Below are 22,674 nucleotides of genomic sequence, written 5' to 3'. Positions count from 1 at the left end.
GTTGATGTTTTTGGGAGGTACATATTTATTTTTGTTGGAAATGGGTTTGTTTTTGTTGGGTATGGGTATGGCTCTTTGTTGGGGTATGGGTTTGTTTTGGTCGGGGACAGTTTGTTTTGGTTGGGTATGGGTATGGCTCTTTGTTGGGGTATGGGTTTGTTTTGTTCACTTTTTTTGTTGTTAGGTACATATTTGTTTATGTTGGGCACTAGTTTGTTTTTTGTTGTGTATATGTGTGTTTTGTTTGGCTACATATGTTTTAGTTGGATATAGGCTTGTTTTTGTTGGGTACGGGTTTGTTTTTTGGGGGGTTAGTTCTCTTAACACATTGCAAAAACATTGTCAGTTACTCATCTGATTTGTTCATTCTTCGGAAAGAATTAACTCCAGAATGAACAGCTGAAAAAGTGATTAGCGTTACTATAGTCACCAGGCATTCAGCCTAGATTTGCATGACATTACCTGTCCTCACTCCCTCCCCCAGGCATGTCAACACTTTGTCCCTCTTCTTTCAGATAAAAAAGGTAAGAAATGTATCACATACCACCGTCAAAGGGTACACTTTTTGTTTAAGTAACTGCACATTTTAAGATTGCTACTGTGTCTAGATGATGGACTATCTAACTGCTGTAGTCTTATAAGCTTCCATGTTTGGACAGGCTGAAGACATGGATGTAATTTGGCCCCTGTGACTGTGGTTTGCCCTACTGCCACTGCCAATTTACAAAAGCCAACAAACAGGCCTGACTAGCCAGATATATTTTTGTTGGAACACAAGTTTGTTACAAAAAATAAACTTGAAATTGGAATGAGCTGGTTGTATTCCTTAGGTGGCTTCAGAGTCATTTCCTTCATTTGGATGTCTCCTCATGGTTTAGAGACCTCTTGGTCTGTCTGGCTCTTAGAGTGAGAGTTGATTACCGTCAAAAGACTGTTATGGAGTAGATATGACATCCCTTCTGTGCTATTGTTATTTGGAACATACCGTTCCACTGATGAAAATAGCAGGTTGTTCACTTCCACTAGCGCTCTTTGGCTTTCTTTCCTCTTTACACTGGAACTTCAAACAATGGACCAAACTTATTCCATATTATTTGGAATATCTCTTTAAAGAGCTCTCTTTTTAAAGGTGCTGTTCTTGAGCAGGGATTCTGAGATTCTCTCTTGTTTCTGGCACTAGGGTGACACTCGCAATAAACTCAGACATGTAACAGGATCATGTGGCTTCCTTTGGACTCTGTTGCTGCTGAAAATCAATTCGTCTGGAGCTGACACCATTAAACATCACTTGTTTGACCTGTAAACAAATGCATTTTCTTTTTTTATCTTTGTTCCACATTATTGATTCAACACTGATCTTTGGTTGTTTTGATCAGTTTGATTTGATTGTTAAAGGCATAGCTGACCCAAAAAATGTTGTCACTCACTTACTCACAACAGCATAATTCCAATCCATATCACTGTTTCTTTTGTGAAACATTGGTTTTGAAGATTATTCATTCTGCTACTATGAAAGCGGATTTTATTTTTTTGAGAAAGTCTCAGAAACCGATTTCGGAAAAACATGAATCTGAGTGACAGAATTTCTTGGGTGGGTTATTAGTTTAGTTTAATACTCTAAGCACTTTTTTAAAGAGATAATGCTGGATCTTAACCTTAAAAAATGTATTCCATCTCATACGAGAGCTTAATCGTATAAAATGTTCAGATGAGCATCCTGAGATTTCTTTTTGCTCTGTTTATGTGATATATAAGTTTTTTTATCCATGATGCATGAGGTGGAAAGCTGCTTGTAGATCCAGGAACTTTGAGTTGTGAAGGCCATGTGGAAACATGTTCATGGAGAAATGATGTCATATTGTTGTCAGAGTTCTGGAATAACCAGTCGGAGCAGGCCTTCTGCTGTCAGCTGGGAGAGTTTGGAGTGTCTCGCCTTGAGTGTCTCGCCTTGAGTGTCTCGCCTTGAACAGCTGTTGGTTATGACACAGTTTCCCTAGAGTTGGGCGGTGCAGGGATGTGTGTATAGGGTAAACGTACCTATCAAGCTCACATACCCATTAAGCACACTTTAATATTTAAGCTCAGATTATAAAAATAATTGATTATCCTACTTGATGTCTTAACCAATTGATGTGTTTGTTACTATATACCTCCTGTAATTTCAAGTCAATCGCATCATTGCACACGGAGATGTGAGTCTCCATGTGTTGACACTGTCTGGCAGCCATTTTGAAAGCTGTCTAAAAACTTTCACCAAAACAGGAGCCCTATAAATGTGCATTTTTTAGATGTTTAAGCCTTTATTTTGGGTAAGTTTCACTAGTTACTGTAAAATGAAGAGATTAATGTTCAGACTTGCATATTATAACCTGGAACTTGGATGTGGGAAATAATTACATTAGATCCAAAAGATAGTTTTAGTAACATAGCGCAGATGCTACAGAACACAGTTAGCTGACTAGCTGTATAAGATTGTGAGCTACGCTAACATATACATATTACTTCACAGGCGTTACTGGCTTGTACTTTTACATCCATAATATTATAAATTGACAGTTTATTGCTGGTCTGTTGTTTTACAGCGCTGTAATTTGTAAAGATTTCATATTATTTTAAGGTGAGCTTAAAGGGTGCACTACTATGAAAATCACACAGCTTCAGTGTGACATCAATAAGAAAAAGTATAGTTTCATAGATATTGTTAATAATAGTTGTTCATTAAAATATGTATGAACTTAATACATGACCTAGACTATTTATTTAGCAAAAATCCTGGCATTTTAATAAATATTACATGAAATGTATTAAAAATTGTTGCTGCTCATATCAGATTATTTGCTTTGTTTTGGCTTACCAGATGTGTGATTTATCACCAACCAGTTCTGAAATCCTTCATAAGAACAGTAGCATTGTTTGAAAAGTTTGTAGGCAGGTTTCGCTAGAAGCCAAAGGATAGATGACACATCTAAATATAGAAAACTTGTCCAGGTCACATTCCAACCAAAAATTAAAAGGGAAAAAAAAAATATTTTATTTTGCATTAAGAAAAGAAGCATCATAGTATGTTCTAAATTGTGACGTTATTGGAAAATGTCAATTCAGCACCAGTGGCTGCACCAGACAACAGTGCTGCCCACTTTTACCTTTCTTTTTTTTTTTTTTCAATAATTTTTTCCTACAAGGTGAATCACAACATAACATTTGAAAATTGGACCAAAACATTCAAGACTTTGTAGTTGAATGGCTTTTATGAGGAGCCCCCATGAAACATTACGAATGGCATAATCTAATTAAAAATGTTAACGTTTTTCATTGAGGTTTGCCATATAGTTTAAGTTTGGTGCAAAATATGCATATATATATGTGCGTATATGTATATATACAGTGGTGTGAAAAAGTGTTGGCCCCCTTCCTGATTTTTTTTGCATTTTTGTCACACTTCAATGTTTCAGATCATCAAACAAATTTAAATATTAATCAAAGATAACACAAGTAAACACAACATGCGGTTTTTAAATGAAGGGTTTTTTTTATGAAGGGAAAACAAAATCCAAACCCACATGGCCCTGTGTGAAAAAGTGTTTTCTGGGGCTGTTTTGCTGCTTCAGGACCTGGAAGACTTGCTGTGATAAATGGAACCATGAATTCAGCCGTCTACCAAAAAATCCTGAAGGACAATGTCCGGCCATCTGTTCGTGACCTCAAGCTGAAGCGAATTTGGGTTCTGCAGCAGGACAATGATCCAAAACACACCAGCAAATCCACCTCTGAATGGCTGAAGAAAAACTAAATGAAGACTTTGGAGTGGCCTAGTCAAAGTCCTGACCTGAATCCTATTGAGATGCTGTGGCATGACCTTAAAAAGGTGGTTCATGCTCAAAACCCTCCAATGTGGCTGAATTACAACAATTCTGCCAAGATGAGGGGACCAAAATTCCTCCGCAGCGCTGTAACAGACTCATTGCAAGTTATCGCAAACGCTTGATTGCAGTTATTGCTGCTAAGGGTGGCCCAACCAGTTATGGTGCAGTGGATAAGACACATGCCTTTGGTGTGAGAGACCCGGGTTCGAATCCACTGTGAGACACCAATGTGTCCCTGAGCAAGACACTTAACCCCCTAGTTGCTCCAGAGGCGTGCGACCTCTGACATATATAGCAATTGTAAGTCGCTTTGGATAAAAGCGTCAGCTAAATTAATAAATGTAAATGTAAATGTATTCGGTTTAGGGGGCAAGCAGTTTTTCACAGGGCCATGTGGGTTTGGATTTTGTTTTCCCGTCATAATAAAAAACTTCATTCAAAAACTGCATGTTGTGTTTACTTGTTATCTTTGATTAATATTTACATTTGTTTGATGATCTGAAACATTAAAGTGTGACAAACATGCAAAAAAAAAAAAAAAATAAGGAAGGGGGCCAACACTTTTTCACACCACTGTATGTCTGTATGTATGTATATATGTATATATATGCATGAGAGTTGGCATTCTCTGCCAAGGTCTTTTAGCACAATTTGCTCGCCATGACTCTGATTGTTGGAATTTTCCTGGGTAATGTATGTTTTCAACACAAATTAAACACTATTCTTTAAAAATAAGTTATAAAATTAACCTGTGGAGATAATGAATAGAATTGTTATTTCCAAGGACCTGACTGTTGTAGTCTGTGCAATATTAATACCTAAATTAGTGGCAGTGCAATAAATGATTTTTTTGCATTGCATTGCAGTAAATTAATTGTTATCGTAATGCAAATAATGTCACCATGAAAAAAAAAATATATTAAAAGCTTCTTTTTCTTTTAGCAAAATATAAATGTCCGACCTCATGTCATTCTTTTAATTTTACGTGAAATATGATTAACAGGTTTTGTAAGATTGACCCAAGTGAGGCATATTTCTGCTAATTCTCCACAACATTTGCAGTGTGGAAACAGTCAGCAGACTTATGCAACCTCTCTCTCACATGACCATTTGCTCTTTCAGTTGGGGGGCAAGCAGGCGCGATGACATCAGTTCCTGTTTGGCTGTAATCTTTAGTGACGACCACTATGGTTCATCTCACTCTGACCGCATGAAGGGCAGGTGCAGAAAAGTCAAAACTGGTTCTAGACCAGTGCTCTAACTCAAATAGCTGCACACACAGAAAACCCAGCGTGAAGAGAGGGGGCCATCTGGACCTGTAGCTTTTCTCTCTGTCGGTGTAAACACTCACTGTGGGCGTTTCTATTATTGGAATGTGTACAAGCTGTATACGTAAACACCACCCGACCACACCTGAGCACCTCGAGTGAGCTAATAACTCAGCTTGTCGGTCCTGTATGGACAGAAGGGCAGCTATGCAAATAAAGCAAGGGGAATCTCATTTGCATTTGCATGGCTTGTTTGCATTTTTGAGTTCTGTCATGAATTGCATAACTTTTGAAAAACGCTGGACCCATCACACTTGCTGCTAACTGTCTAGCAGTGCTGATATGATCATATACTTTTAATGCAATATTGTATCAGTATATAAGATCCAAGAATTCACTTATTTTTATTTATTTCTACATTCACAGTGTAAATAATGAAGATGCAGGTTTTGTTAATAAACATAAAAAAAAAAAAAGACTGATTACTCAAACTGAATCTCTGTTGGATATGTTGGGTCATTTTTGTGTATTTGCTGCAGTCCAGTTATATCATGATGCCTCATAGTATGACTCATAACATGTCATGATGAGTATAATATTATAAGGTGGTTGGAAAAATCCAGCCCTATTGTTTGTCATTCACTTTTTTTATGTAGGGATGTATGCATGAGATATGCATTGGTCATCAGCCAGTAATGTATATATAATTGCACGTGCTAATTTCTTTTATTTTTACTTTTAACTGACATTTTTCATCATCCAGTGCTCACTTAATCTTTAAAAGCACTAATAATTTAATGACACTGTTAAATGTAGTCTTAGCAAATCTCATGATGAATATACATCTTCATACTGGAGATTACAATGCTTAAATTCACATGTAGCTTTTAAATTATTGGTATTGACCAGGATTTTAGTATCATTAAACAACTGTGGTGGGGTTTACAATAACCACAACACAATACATTAAGGCAAAAACCCAAGAAGTGTTTTTATGAGTTCAGTTTTCCTTCTTTTGGTTATGTATTTCCAAATAAAACAGAAATTGGCTTTTTTTAGACCTTATATTACAGTCGGAGCTATTATTTGTTACTTACTCTTGCTATTTAAAATGAGGATATTTAAAAGGAGGATCTAGATAGGATTTGGTGCTCAAAAAGTTATATACAACCAAACAAGATAATCAATATTTGTGGTCCATTTTGGAAAAAGACTGCACTTTTGGCATGCATATATCTGCTAAAAGTCTGTTTGTTAACTTTTAGGACTACATAAGCATATAGATGGTATTAAATCTAACAGACATGGATTAAACGCCACAAAACGCTTTTCACATTGGTTTTCAGGGGTCCTTAAAAGCTCTCAACCTTTTATTAACCTGAAAAAACCTTCATTGTGGTCTGAACATGTCATCTGCATTTAAATAAAGCAGTATTTTGAAAAGCTGTGCAGAGAATGAGTTTAATGTTAATTTTTCAGCTCAGTGAGCGCTTTTTGGTAAACATCTTTGGTTTACGATGAGATTTTCCACCGTCTGCTGCGCCTCTGTTGCTCTCATTTGAAATAAGCTGGCGTGAAGCAGATGGGGGGAGCATATTAAGAGATAGTGTGAGGTTGTCTTTGAGTCATCCTGAAATTCATCTGTGATGAGCTCTTGTGAGTTCAAAACATCGCCTTGATGTGCTGGATTAGATAATAACAGACTCATCCTTGTCTTCTATTAATTATGTCTCTAAGCACAAAGCCACTCTGGACAACCGAAGTAGATGAGACAGTTGTTTTTTTCTCGTGGGCTGGGATGCATGCTAAGTGGAATTATGTGTTATCTTTGCACGACGGCAAGGACAAATGCATGCGAGAGGCAAGTTGTGTAACAGCCTGTAACATTTTGTTTTTTCACACTTGATTTCTCTGATGATTGGTGACCCATATTGAAATACATTACATAAGTGCTGTTACAATTAATTTGCTCTTACTCTACAGCAGCATTCTATTTCATTGTGGTAACATTAATGTATGATTTCATCAATCAATTAAGCTTTAATCTCAGACAAAGAATCTTGTGGCTGAGCATTTCATATCTGAATTCCAGCAGAAATGTTTACAGCAGAAATCTCAGTTCTCTTCAGAAAAGAATAAAGTACCATGGACACAGTATCATGATATTAGCTAATTATCTAATATCTTTTTATAGACAGCAATAACCTGCATCTTATGTAAATGGGCCAGTCATCAAAAGCTAAAATGAACAGTGTTTCATATTTTTCTAGGACTGGAAAGACGTTTTGAGGTGTTAAAGTTACAGTATGTTTTCATATTATGATGAACCTTAAAAAATAGCTCATTTTACAAGAAAATATTTCAGTTTTTCTACTTAAAATTTGTTTGATGTGTGTAATTATGTTTAATTGTTGAGTAAAAATTATACACCAAGTGTTTTTTTAAGGTTTTAAATGAGACCCCTTTAAATAATGATGTCAGACTCAAGCTAAATATCTCACTTACTTTCCATATACTTTGTCCACACAAGCTACAAAAGAGCAGAGATTGACCTGAGATTCAGTGGAGGCTTATGATAAGGTTTTTGTGGTAAATATAGACCTCTAAACCTGTCCTGTCACTGAACACAGATTGGGATCCCGCTGTATCCCTGTCACACATTTTGCTTCACTGTTATGGCTGTTTTTCTCTCATACTGTGGACCTGAGGGTATATCTGTCCCTTCTTTCTCAAATTACCAACAAATTATCATCCTCTGATAGTCAGTGCTGCAAAACACCGTAAAAGCAGATCTGTTCACAGTCACAGCGTTTACATTTCCTCTGTTGCTATTGACGACAAGGATCAGTTGCACTGGTGGCCTGGTCTGTCCGCATCTCAAATACTCAGTGACACACAAACTGACTCCAATCAGCTGATCAAGTGCTGTGGAAAATATACACACACTCCCTCGTGGCGGGTCTCTTTAAACATGCCACGTTATGGCAAGATGTTTCAACGCAAAGCATAAATGTGGACATGTTTTAGCCAATAGCTTTGATTGTAGTTTCAGTTTTTGGCACATATTAGATATCTAACCCAGTGCTTTGTGGCTTTAATATTAGATAGGTTGTTAATTATTTGATGTACTGGTTTAGTTAACCTGAAGTCCTTCACTACTCAGCTTTCTAAGTCAACATGAAATCAGAATTGAGCATATTTACTTATTTACATGTTTCTGTTATTGTGAATGATTCATTTATGCATTTCAAAATAATATATTGTTTGTTGTGTGCCTCTAAAATACCCAGACCAAGCGAGCTATTGGTTAATGTTAACCAATAGCCAAATAGTTTATACGTTAATTTAATAGCAGTTAATGTTAATGAATGCTATAATAGCAAATAACACAACATTTAAAAAATCACTGCCATTTGGGATGTTTTGAGATGCTTTAACAAAAAGCGTTCTCAAAAGTAGAAACTTTCCATGATCCAGTCAGTTCCCAGTGGATAAAACAAACCCCCACCCTGCAATTTTTTGCATTTAAAGAATATCCTGTTTCTATCATGTTGCCTAAGTAAAATAGGTCAAATTCCATTTCATGTTGACTTTAAAGCCAAGACCTTTTAAAATCCAGTTTGACCAAGTTTCAAAACTGATCATTGTTTGTTTTGATTTCCTTTTTAATGTTGATTTAAGGGCAGATTTTAGAGGGGCATAGTCATTGTCACTGTTGGTGAAACAGGCTTCTGTTTTTCATAGCTGGTGTGTGTGATCTGCAGTAAAGCTCGGTGTAAGCAGACAGGTGGCTGATGGGTCCTGCAGGCTGTTTAAGGGTTGAGTTCAGGAATTTGGTGTGTTTTTTGAGCTCATTCTGATTTGGGGCATGTGTGACCTGCAAAACTCCCAAGGTTTCACGTGTGGGTCCCTGCTGTACAGTTCAGATTTTCTCATGCTGGTGCTGCTGATCAGCATTTGTTAGTCATTAAACAGGATCTCCAAGCCCTCTGAAGAGGTTTCATGTCAAGCGTTCCTATAGAGTGGGGGAACTATGACGTCACTTTGTATGCAGATGGGCTGTTAGCATGAAACTGGTTCCCTTGACAAAAAGCCAATAGGATTTTTCCATAGGCTTTTGGATTATCGCAAAAAAATAAGCTCTGTGTTCAATCATAGTTCATGAAACTTACACGTTTTGTCCATCAAGATAATCTTCACAAAATAGTATAACTTTGACGAATTTTGAAGCCTAAATAAAAGCGCCAGAACTGAAAAGCTAAACTTAGGCTATAAACGAACTACAGCACCACGGTCGCTTGCCTTCAATATCACCACCACCGCGCTCCCGACAACTTTTTCAAACTTATTTTTAACGTTCAGTGAAACATATTTACTCTGTATATGAATTTTAATCCACGCTACATGAACCTTTTCATATAAACTGGAATAAATACAAAACTAGAGCCAAACTAAAACTGAAATGAGACATTAGTAATAAATAGTATATTGGATAAATGAAATAATCTTAGCTAAAGAGCATTTAAAGCACGTATTTCTGTACATTTCGAAAAAAGTTGCATTAAAAGTCAATACATTATTGATTAATATGAATTAAAAACGTATCGCCGCGTATTTAATCTTTTAAATAACAGCAAAGTGAGCGAGTTTTTGGATATGGTAAGATTAATCTTATTTTAGTGAACAAAGTACCACAACCACGTAAAGCCGGCAAATGTGGTGTTTACATGTAATAATTATATATGAGTTTAGCTTACGGTACGAACCCAGAGTCTCCGCATCAGTAAGCGATAAAATGAGCATCTTCCCTCCAAAGACATGTCGCATTTCAGGGCAAAGCAAAAAAAACAAAAAACATTGTCAAACAACAATATAAAATGCGGGAAACTATTCATTGGTTATTCTAAAATTAATTGTAATACAAATTATACTACAACTGGAAAATACTGTAAATTGATAAACTGTCCGGCGTGATGCCGTTGAATGTCTCAGACAGCGCCTATAGTCACATTTAGCAACTGTCTTTTTTAAGAAACGTAACAGCTTAAAAAAAAATCACAAGTGTGGTTTAACTGGTGTGTTTTATGTCGTAGAGTAAAACGTGAAACTATCTTGAGCTTGTGTGAACCACGGACCTTATTTAAGGGATTTAACCAAAATCCCATTCAAAAAAACCCATCGACTCTGGGGCGATGGAACCGGAAGTGCGAAAATGCTAACTCGTAGTTCCACCACTCTATAGGGTGGGGAAAGTAATAGTAATAGCCAATGATATAACCAATACAACTGACCCTTCGCAAAGACCCGCCCCCCCTTAGTTATTGTTGCGATGTCCTACAATCCATGGAGCTCTGACGCCACACATCATGTTTTCACACAGTGAAAAATACATGGCGGAGCAAAGAGGACACTGATAATGTGCTGACAAACAAGACTTTTGATATGAAACAGTCTCAGCTTCCAAATCTATTTTTTTTAATTAATAAATTCAAACAATAAATACCATTTGGTGGCTCTTTAATGTGTTGTGATGGATCGCTGTAGCTAGCACCTCAGTTCAAGTGGCATGTGAACAAATTATCTCTTACTCTTTACTAGTTATAGCACAAAATAAACATCAGAGTAAACATCAGAAGGTATTTTGTTTCAAAGACTTCAATATAAACCATATTTCAAGTTTGAGTCCACTGTTAATCTACTCTCCTGTCTGGTTTGTTTGCCGGACAAAATGGCCGATTCGGCATTATGATTTGTCAGATCACCTGTCAATCAAACTGAAGGTGAAGGGTCAATTAAATCCAATATGAAATTTCATCATATGAAGTGATAATTTCTCTTAAGAATACTTGGATTGAGTTTTAGATTACTATTTAGATTACTTAATACATTCATACAGATTACTTTTACAATGTTTTATGAAACTTTTGAATGTAATGGACGTTCAGTGGAGAGACCGAAATCTCTGAGGTTTCATTAAAAATATCTTCATTTGCTTTCTGAATATGAACAGAATTCATGTGTTCTAGAATTACACGAGGGTGACTAAATGGAATTAAAATTTTTGGTGAGCTATCCTTTTAACTGTGAAGTTGAGATCTAAACCATATTTAGGGAGCAGAATGTGATTTTAGAGTTTTTTGGATATGCAGCCACCTAGCAACCACCTAGAGCACCTTAGCAACTGCTTATTATCATCATGGCTGTCACAGGCTACCACCACTTACATTCTGTTTAGAAACTTTCAGCATTTCAGTGTCTTTTTTGGCTTTAGGATACTTAAGCCCAACGACTCGACTGAATTCAACAGTTTAGTCACTTTTCAGTCACACAATGATGTCTGTGTCATTCTCCCCAGGCACTCTTTGCCTCATACCCACAGCTAGCTTTTGTGTCTTTTCTTTTGTCTGGGTTTTGTTGTTGCCAGTAAATGTGTTGTAGATTGATCCTGTTACATACCCAGCGCATGAAAGATGTGATTCATTGTGGTATCCAACACAAGCCCTCAGACTGTGACGCTTGTCTCCCGTGTCTCTTTCTCACCTCACGTTTTTGCTCTATCCCTCATTCTTTTTCACATGACAGGGTCACTCAAACTCTGAATGAATGAACAAGTTCTCACGAAAGCGTCTTTGAACACCACAGCTGGCCTCACTGACTCAAGGTTAATGTCTGAAAACAGATAAAAGCAGTGTAATATATAATAGAGTTCAAATGTAGTCAGATGGTGTTTTACATGTGTTACACATCACATGGATTGTTTTTCAGATTCCTGCTTTTGTGGAGACCATTATAGCCCTGGCAAAAAGCCATTATGTGTGCTTACATTTTTCTATCCCTTAAAAGGATAGTTCACCCAAAAAAGAAATTGTCATCATTTGTTTACCTTCATGGCATAAATCTCTTTCTTCTGGGGAACACAAAAGGAAATGGTTTGAGTGATGTTTACACTGCTTTATATAATTTACTGTCAAGGACCAACTTTGACTAATTTTCTGGTGTTTTTTTGTCCTTTTGGCACTTGATGGTACATTGTAATTTTTGCACATTTAAAACTAAGATTATTGAAGTATGTTTTACAGGAAAATAGTATTCTTCCTACCTCACTTTTTCATGTTTAATTCAATGTGTTACTTGCCATTTCTTTGTAATTATTTGTGAAATTTACTGAGGGAAAATTCAGAGCAGCATAATCATTTTGTATTGACTTCCTTTTGTATTCTAAAGAAGAAAGGTCAAAAATCATATGGGTATAGAATAGCCCGAGGGTGAGTAAATGGTGACACAATTAGTATTTTGGGTGAACTCCTGTAATATTCTTAAGATTACCTTTGTATTACCTCTGAGTGGAAGTCTTTGGGTTAGTTACTGGCTGTTCTCTGATCCACAAAATTGTTCAATTATGTAAATGAAATTGTGCGGTCCTCAGAACCATTACATAATATCCCTGATGACTGTTTGCGAGCATGATTAAAAGCTCAGGTTAAATAGCTATGCTAGAGAACAAATTGATTTCAGCTCACTATAAGTACACAATAAATCTTAGTGTGTTTTCCGTAGTGTTTTGATGTGTTTGTAGGAGTTTATGGAGCTTTTTCTTCGGTTCAGTCTAGCCCACACCCAAAACATGTGCTCAAAGTATACATTGAGAAACCGCTGGGTTGCAATCATCTACACAAAGCCTCTGCATCTTCCCAAAACAGAGTGTGTGTTTGCTTTCTCACACACAGACACTCTGGCCCACAGACAGGAAACTGTATTCACCGCTTGGCAGGAAGCCACTGTCCAATCACAGCACAAGGCTTGTTGCTATGTCAGTTTGTAGTCTGCCCTCACTGAACTCTGAGAGGAAAGTTTGGTGAGGTAAATCTGAGGGGTAAAGCTTCCTTATGCACATATTGAGGTGATTTTTTTTTAGTGTTTGCCAGAAAAACAAGACAGATTTCTCAACTGAAAAGTGGGACAAGGCAGGAACTTTGTGGCAGACTGCAACCGTTCAACAGACGAAAATAGAAATAAAGACAAAATTTCACCTCCCATGAGAAATAAGGCCAAGTCACCAGGCTTCTGATATTTGTGTAGGATTTGACGTACAGGGTGAATTTGTGAAAAGCAGGCGTGGAGAGAGTGCAGAAGGCTGAATGGATAAAGTCTCTTTGTACTTAAAACGGAGAACAAAGACACGATGGCAGCCCATGGGAAAAACTGCCCTGACAATCACAACACATTGACATCCATGCTACACACACACTAGCTCTGTCCAAAAACCTATTGAACTGCCTGCCTGGGCAGTAATTTAGGATAATTCATAGAGCATATTTATTTTAGCTTCTAAGATACCTATTGTCTAAAGCAGCAGTCCCAAGAGTGCAGTGAAAAATGCATCCAAAATGGTGGACAGGAAAATAGTTCAATCTAAGTAAAGATATGTTGTTTAACTTAAAGGGATTAAAGGTTTATGTTAGCATGTTGCTAAGCTAACAGCATGATTCTCTTAAAAACACTCTCTTGTGAAAATTAACCATGGTTTTCCTACAAATTTAACCAAAAAAACCATGGTTACTATGAGCCATGGTAACCACAAATTAACCATGGTTTTGCTACACTAACCATAGTTTAACCATGGTATTTGTAGTACAAATAGTAATCAATACACCAAAAAAACATGGCTACTACACTTTTACTACAATAAAACCATGGCTAATTTTCATAAGGGCTGAGCACACACATATTAAAGAGAGAGAGTTCAAAAATGGAATTTTAGTTATCATTTATTCACGCTCATGTTGTTTCAGAACTGTATGACTTTTTTATTCGGTGGAACATAAGATATTTTGAGAAATGTCTTGAGCGTTTTTGTCCATAAAATAGAGATCAATGGTCACCAAAACAGTTTGGTTACCAATATGCTTCGGAATAACTTCATTTGTGTTTTCTGCAGAAGAAAATGGTGGTAAGGGTGAGTGAATGATGACTGAGTTGTAATTTGAAGGTAAGTGTATCATGCTGTTAGCTTTAGCAAGATGCTAAAATTATTTTGGAATCGGTAGGGAGTCACATTTTCTGTGCGCTTCAAGTGAGGTGTGCTATTTGTGTGACAGAGTTACAGGCCATGTAGAGCATTGCAAATCAGTCACTTATGAGGTTCATGAGTCCTTTGAAGGTAGGTGCGTGTGTAGGCAGTAGACAGCAAGGCAGCTCATAGGGTTTATAAAAAAGCTGCTCTGTCTCTCAGACTGCTGTGAAGTACATCATGGTGTGGTCGGCTTCTATTCATGGCCTGTTATAGGAGGTAATTATAGGGATGCATTTAGATCAGCAAGTGAAGTTGACCTGTTTGTCTACCATCTTGTCTTTCTTTCTATTTCCATTTCTGTCTGGTGATTTGCCTACTGGATCAGCCAAAAATGGACCATGATGCTGCCATGCTTTTTTTGGACATGTCCCACATTTGTATGTTTTTGTACAATCTTTCTGTGGACAATTCAGTACCAACAATATAAATTCCACATCAATATGTATAATTATTTAATGCCATTTTATATCTGATACCATCATTGTTCACTATTCCAGTAAAAATGTCTATATAAGGCTGAAAAGTGCAGCAATAGTGTTTCATCATAGCTGTGGGTTTTGAGAATTTTTTTTTTTTGTGTAACCTGATTGCCCTTCAGACCCTGGCATCCAGACCCTTAACAGGCCCCCGTCGTCTGCCTGCCCGTCACAGTACATCTAGAGCATTTATTAGCAATGGACTTCAGACAAATTACTTCATTTAAAATGTTCTTTTATGTCTAAAGGTCAGTGAAGTCTAAAGCAATGCCACTTTGTGCCAGTCAGATCAGTGTCAGCGTCCTTTAACGTCTCCCATGGGTGACACACACTGCAGTACTGCTCATCTGTTCTCCACTCACACTAAACTGACATCATCCTCTTCTTCTGTCCCCTCCCTGCCTTTCCCCCTTCTACATGATGGATTCCTCTCTGTTCTGGTCAACAGATGCAGTATTGACTAAAACCACTTGCATCACTGAGACATTTAGAAAGACAAATCTCTATGAAGGGTCTGTTCTGCTTTTTAAGGACAACATCCCTCAGAGAATGGAGATGCCATGTGCAGCAAAGACCAAATGCTCAACTCTCACAGTTTTGATGTGATACTGTGTTCCAGACTAAAGCTTTGTAATTCCCAGTCGAATGGATGTAAATGTCCCAGGATGTAAATGAGGCATTTACCTCACTTTATGGAAGCAAAATAGATGGCAAATTCTATTTCATGTTGTTTGTTTTTTAAAGGTACTGCCTGTCCAAAGAAAAGCACAGTACCTTCTCTACCTAGCCTGAGATCCATTTCAGCCATGTGTGTATAGTGGTTTGACTCTTGACTCTTCATATAGAGCTTTAGGTTTTAGAGTGTGTGTTACCAAATCAGGCAGTGAACTCCTCTTCACCCCCACCAATGTGTCCTGACAAGACAAATTTAGACTCGTAACCCCCCAAAAACCCAGTTGTACCAGCCAACACCATTCTCTCACCTCTCTGCGTGTTTATGTGGCAATGTTTGGGTGCGTGTGTGTTTTTGTTTTTATTTGTCCGTCTTTATGCATTTATGTATGTATATGTTTAATGTTAGACTGGACCAGTATTGGAGAGTGTTACATTGCAACTTCATATACACTACCGGTTAAAATTTGGAATAAAGATTTTTTGAAAGAAGTCACTTATGCTCACCAAAGCTGCATTTATTTGATTAAAAATACTATAAAAATATACTATTGTGAAATATTACAATTTAAAATAACTGCTTTCGATTTTAATATATTTAAAAATGTGATTTATTATTGTAATGGCAAAATTTAATTTTCAGCAGTCGTTAGTTCAGTCTTCACTCTGATTTGGTGCTCAGTTAATAATCATTCATATTGTTTATTAATATTGAAAATATATTGTCAGTGTTTTATTTGTTAATAATAATAACAATAATAATGTTTATTAAGAACTAAGTCGAAATGATTGCTGAAGGATCATGTGACACTGAAGACTGGAGTAAGGGCTACTGAAAATTCAGCTTTGCATCACAGGAATAAATTACTTTTTAAAATATATTACAATAGAAAATAGTCATTTTAAACTGTAATAATACTTCACAATAATACAGTTTTTATTGCCTTGGTGGAGCACTTCTTTCAAAAGCATAAGAAAAAACAAATATTCCAAACTTTTGACAAGTAGTGTATCCAAATAAAAAATAATTAAATGCATTACATTTTTTAAATGTAATTACCTAAGCATGTTACTTGTGACACACTATCTCCCCACACAGGACAGAGCAAAGGTCATGATCCCTGTGTCCACGGGTCAGCCCTTTGATAAGTCATAAGTCACCCCAATTTAGAATGCCCTACTTGTATTACGAAAGGCCTTGGCTGTGGATGTCACAGAGACCAGCTATGGCAAGCGGCTTGCCATACACCAGCTGCCATGTGAATCTGTGTGTGGCAGCAGAAAATGTGTGGTGTACTTGTTCTGTTGTGTGTTTATGAGTGCTATAGCACCAAAGCAAAACCTCTCACAGCTGAGAGAAATGAGATTTGCTGTAGGCAGCACTGGATAAAACCAATAAATGGTTCAATTATATTAATTAGGCGACGTGAGTGGTGTTTTTAGGTCACTGGGACATGTGCGTCAACTGTGTGTGGATCCTAGTTTCCTAGAGTCACGTGTTTTTTGTTTTTTATATCTGTCTCAATGGCATGTTGGTGTTAGATGAGAGGAAATACTGTATGTTAAAACAGTAAAACCTTTTTTCAACATTGATAATAATAATAAATGTTTCTTAAGCATCAAATCAGAATATTAGAATGAAGGATCACGTCACACTGAAGACTGACATAATGGTTGCTGAAAATTCAGCTTTGCCATCAAAGGAATAAATGACATTTTACTGTAATTAATAATACATTTGATTGAATAAATGCAGCCTTGGGTGAGCATTAGAGACTTTTTTCATTTTTGCATTTTAGATCTCTACGTGAAGCAGAGTCCACATTTTTTTCGCTGAAATTTTGCTAACGTGACCTTTCAAACATTTCTGTCTTAGTACCCTTGTGTCATCAAACACGGGCTGAGAAACTGGTGTAATATTCATGAAGCTATTTATTTTTGTATTACTTCATTATATTGTCTTCTGGCAGAGTCTTTAGGAAACCAGGAGTTGAATGGACAATTAAAAGCACATTGCAATTCTCACATTGGTTAATTTTGCATTGACCGCTTTATTATAATTATTATATCATAAAGATCCGATACATCACCTGATGGTATTCCATGTGTATCTCCAATGCAGGTCTTGTGCAGAGCAAGGTCAGTTTTTATATAAAGTTATTCTCTCAGCTCTTCACCTTTGACCACAGAGCCTTATCAGTGCACACGGCCTGGAACTGTAGTGTTTAAACTGGTGCAGGCTGTAAGCAGATTTACAATGCTGGAGTCATCTGTAATCTGCTATTGCACCAGCACTGCATGTGGTCGGATAAAACCTCTTTTGCATACATACTTGTGCAGGTACAAGTCATTACAATCAAATCTTTGACTGACAAAATCGCCATCAGAATTGTGTAGAAGAAATGATTTCCCCTGCACTGACCGTGTGATATTCTCAGATCATGGCAAACAGGATTCTTCTTGCTTTTTTTGAAGAGTTTGATGTATTATGTAGATGTACTGTAACATTCACAACTCAAGACCCCTCCCCCCCTCCAGTCCATTCAGAACACGTGTAAAATAAAGGGGAACATCTTTAAAAATATATATATTTTAAAATGCATGTGCTCAGTTCTTACAATTCTAATGTAAGACATATTTCTGTGAATTATAATAGAATTGTAATTTATAAGAGATATTTCTTAGAAGTAGTTACAAAAAATATGCCTGTAAGGCTGGTGCCAATATGTCTGATCAACCCCTCGATGAAACAAAAGGCCCTCCTGAAAATTAACACTTGAACTATCTCCTGCATATGTAAAAGGAACTTCGAAGATGCAGCACACAGTGCAGCTCACACTTCACACACACTATCTCCCCTTCACCCCCCTCCTCCTCCTCACCTAAAATACACTGAAAACCTATGCAATGTTATGTATGCACAAAAAGTAACTATACATGTTTGATATCATTTAAAGTGTCTCTGTGCGCCTGGTAAAATGGTCTCATTCTCCCAACCATAATGAAAAGCTAAAAGAAGTTATAAAATATGAGAAAAGTGATGTGTCTCTTAAAAAGGTGTTTCCCTCCCCCAGATCCCCCATTCAGACTATACCTCCTGTATGTAAAACAAGAACCCATTCAAGTACAAATTCTGATCTCACAGTGTGAATCCCTCAACAGGGAACCAAATTGTAATTATCATGACAAACGCCACCATTTGGTAAGAATATTGAATTAGCTGGGTATATAAGGAAAAGGTGCAGAAAAGTTCGGGGAGTCTGTAAATTGACTTCCCACACAAATGCTGTGTGTAGTTTTGTTGACAGGTAATAATTTCTACAAATTCCTCTATTTCTGAATTGTTGTTATGACATGTTCAACTGATGATTTTATTCTTATGAATTGGATTTTGAATTATTGCTTCATTACCTGGTCAATAAATTGTAAACGTTTGATTGTATTCTGACCGACTCTGAGATTTGTTTTCCCAAGTAGATTATCGGATTCGTATATTTCCACAAGTTTGCGTCAGAGATTAGTGACGACTAATACCCGATATCTGATTCAAGTGTGCTTGGATGAGGAGACGAGTAAGTTTCTGTCTAGAATCAGCAGATGCTGTTTGATCAGCCTAGATCTGAATGCGTTGATGACCTCTGTTCTAATTTAATGTTACTTTAGATAAGTTTACGTGGAACAAGCCACGAGCTTGGCCAAAACAAAGCCATTTTGAAGGAAGGTAAAGTTGATCGACTAACGTCTTTAAATGGTGGTCAAAGGAAGACTCTACTAAAGTAAACAATTGAATTAAGTTCCTGAGGGGCATCCAAGGGGGCTAAGTATTACATATCTTTGATTGTGCACGTGGGAATACGGCAAATCTCAGATATTTAGCCAAATACCTCTGTTTTGGGTCATTGGAACTGACGAAATTGTGCCGGAGACCTGGTGAGGAACTCGAAGCGATATAGTTTCCTGATCTAAGCGGGTAAAATATAATCAGAGTTTAACAGAATAATCAAATATTCGTTCACTTTAATGATGCACAGATATCATTAAAACCTTTTCATTTATGGAGTCAGATGAAACAACGAGTTATTACATGTGAAAGAAATTCCATTTCTGCATTTATTAATGCAGAAAAGGCCAATATTGCATTTAATCTTGTTGTGTTGCAAAAAGGAAAGACAAGCAATACGCAGAGAAACCTTCCTCGTATTATTGAGAACCTCCATTGGACCAATAGACGAGCCCTACATGCCAGACTACGATGAATGAAAACAAACTTTCCTTCATAAAATAACGATATCATGACAATTGTACAAACTTGGCATTTTTTACTTTTGACAAAAAACCTTAGAAAAGGTGTAATCAGTTTAACTAACAGATTTCAACTCCATTTAACAACATTTCTCAGAATTTACATATGAATTGAGAATTTTTCGTTTTGTTTACACAATTCTGGCTTTTCTTCTCAATTTTTTTTTTTCTAATTCAATTTATATCTCAAGTTTATTCACGTCAGAATTGTGAGCTAAAAAGTCGTAATTACCTTTTTATTTTTTAACTTATTTATCGCATGCAAGAAACAAGCTTTCATACTAAACAGCTAAAGGTGAAGAGAGCCCCAAGTCGTAATTAGCCAGAATACAATAGAATCACAGGGGTTGAGATCTTTTGACTTGTAGCCCCCCAGTACACTCTATAGCAACCGCATAGCAACACCCTAGCATTGTTGAGGGAACTTACACAGAAGAGCTCCACTCCCTGCTGTTTCTTATCTTTATAGACTGCGTATAGCAAATACAACTTCAAAGGTGAAGGAAAAGATTTTAGTCTCCTGTAATTGACAAATTACACATATTAGCTAATTATTACTTCATGACATAAAGATAGAACTTTATTGTAATCTCATTACAGCCTCTTTCTCTCTCCCTCTTGCTCTCTTGTCAGTCATCAGGATTGCAGTAAGGGGTGATGGGACATGAAATCGTCATCATAATTACAGAACACCGATCACTCTGATCCCAGCTGCCGTTAAAGAGAAATTTCAGTACAGCAGAAAATTCCCAGAAATCTTTTTTCTCCTCTGCTGCCGCTGGTTATATAAATGTACAGCTTAACTCTCTCCTGCAGTGCCGGGTTAATCTACAGCAGGAGAAACCAGGCAGACACCCACAATGCCATCTTATTATGCAGAAAGCGGGAAGAGTTTACCGTAAATGTGGGTCAAGACTGGTGTTTCTGTAAGATATGAAGAGCTGAATCTATCTCACTTATTAGAGGTTTGTAGTTGTGTCGGTTTGCCTCTTTCATCTCATATCACAGAAAACAGGATTGCTCTTGGCCCTGTTGGAATAAAAAAGCTTTGTTGTACTACAGTGTAAAAAAAAAACAAAAAACATTTCTTTCAACTTAAAATAATTTGTTACCCCCGCTGACTTAAAATTTTTAGTTTATTCAACTAAAATACTCCAGCTGTCCCTTAAATTAACATTGAGTAACATAAAATTTCAAGTTGACTAAAAATTTTAAGTCAGCGGGGGGTAACAAATTATTTTAAGTTGAAACAACTTTTTGGAACATTTTTTTTTTTTTTTTTACAGTGTATGTGGAAATGTGGCATTCATAACTCAAAAATTCGTCCCCTGTCCAGCCACACCATTTATTGAAACTAAAGAAACGGTCAACATTTTGACATCACCATGAATTCATTAACATATAACCACCCATATTTACATTCGGAGTGTCTATTTACACAGTGCAAGTAGCCCACCTTGTTAGCAGAGGCTATTTAGATTACCTCCCCCCACCGATGGTTGGGATAGATGACAAAAGATGGCAATTAATAGAGTAGGGCGTAAGGTGCTTGGCGGTAACTTATGATCCGATTGAAACGAGTTCGAATCCACTTGTTCTTCTCCCTTTTCCCATCACAAATGACATTGGAAAGGTGTTAATTTTCAGTAAAAATTAAGGAAATGTTTAAAAAGTGGAAATAAAGTGCCTCACGGGTATTTAATAACAAAGTGTTTCTCGGGTAGGTGTAGGGAGGTCTTTATTTTCCCAATAATGTGGCATCCATTTAAAATGGATTTTGCACTTTTTATAGCGTTCTAGTGCAACCTTGGCTCATTGGAAAAACGTGCCCATGGTGGCACATCTGCAAAATCATCTCATGTTTCTTCTTGCACATTTCACGACACTTTCAAAGTGAAATGTCCAGTGAGTTATACTAAAGGTTCTTTCAGTTTTATCCAAAATAGTTGAATGTGAATCTGGCAATGTTTTGTTAGTATGGAAATGAAAATGAAATATTCAGTGAGTGGTGCTAAAAAGTTAATGCTCTGTTGCTTTTGAAAGTAACGTACCACCTACACTAAAATCTAAACATAACCGATAGTGTTAACAAAAGCAAACATTAGATAAAAGCTCACTTGCTAAAACACACATGCTATTTTAGCTTGCGTCTGCAAGTCTTTTTTTTATTGTTTGTGACTCATTTTTCACAGGACATGCACTCAGCACAAGTACAATTCTATACCAGGTGAGCTGTCGTGTAAGTTTACTAAATCAGTAAAATCATACATATGGAGTGGGTTATGTATCAAAAGTAGTCCAAATTTGTGTGATAAGGAATAAAAGTTGGTGTTTTACGTGTATATTTGCATTTACATTTATTCATTTAGCAGACAGCTTTATCCAAAGCGACTTAAAATTGAGGAATATAACAAGTGATTCATAATAAAAAGGTAAATAAACACAGGAAGTGCTCGTAATATGAAGTTTCAGACATTGTTCAGATTAGTACAAGCTAGACAGGGAGGGATTAAGTAAAGAGAGTGCAAAGTTGGTGTTTTTTATAATTATTTAAGGATGCAGTCAAATGTTGGCGAAAGAGAAAAAGAGAAGTGTGGTTTGGGCTCTTTTGGGCTCATTGAAGGCCAGTCATGCTGCTGCATTCTGCATCATTTGTAGAGGTTTGATTGCACATAATCGAAGTCCAGCCAAAAGAGCATTGCAGCCTAGAAATGACAAGGGCCTGGATAAGAAGTTGCGCAGCATGCTCCGTTAGAAAGGGCCTGATATTTCCAATGTTATGCAATGTACGATCAAGCGGTTTTTGTAATGTGGTCTTTGAAGGTCAGCTGGTCATCAAAGATTACACCAAGATTTCTGATGGGGTCATTTTTGGTGAACCTAGCTGGATGGTGAAATAATGCTGTAGATTCAGAGTGGCAGGGAAGATGAGAAACTCAGTCTTTGCCAGGTTGAGCTGCAGGTGATGTTCTTTCATCCATGCCGAGATGTCTACCAAGCAGCCTGAGATCCGTGGAGCT

General features: G+C 36.9%; 1 protein-coding gene across 1 annotated transcript in view; it reads left to right on the top strand.

Annotated features, from left to right (window-relative positions):
* Positions 1 to 22,674, top strand: part of LOC306843311 (atos homolog protein A) — a 37,891-nt gene that overhangs the window by 1,046 nt on the left and 14,171 nt on the right. The gene's annotated exons all lie outside the window — the stretch shown is intronic.

Source organism: Barbus barbus (assembly GCF_936440315.1).
Source record: "Barbus barbus genome assembly, chromosome: 23".
Lineage (NCBI taxonomy): Eukaryota > Metazoa > Chordata > Actinopteri > Cypriniformes > Cyprinidae > Barbus > Barbus barbus.
The sequence above is the reverse complement of the archived record's forward strand: the minus strand, read 5'-3'. Positions and strand labels throughout refer to the sequence as shown.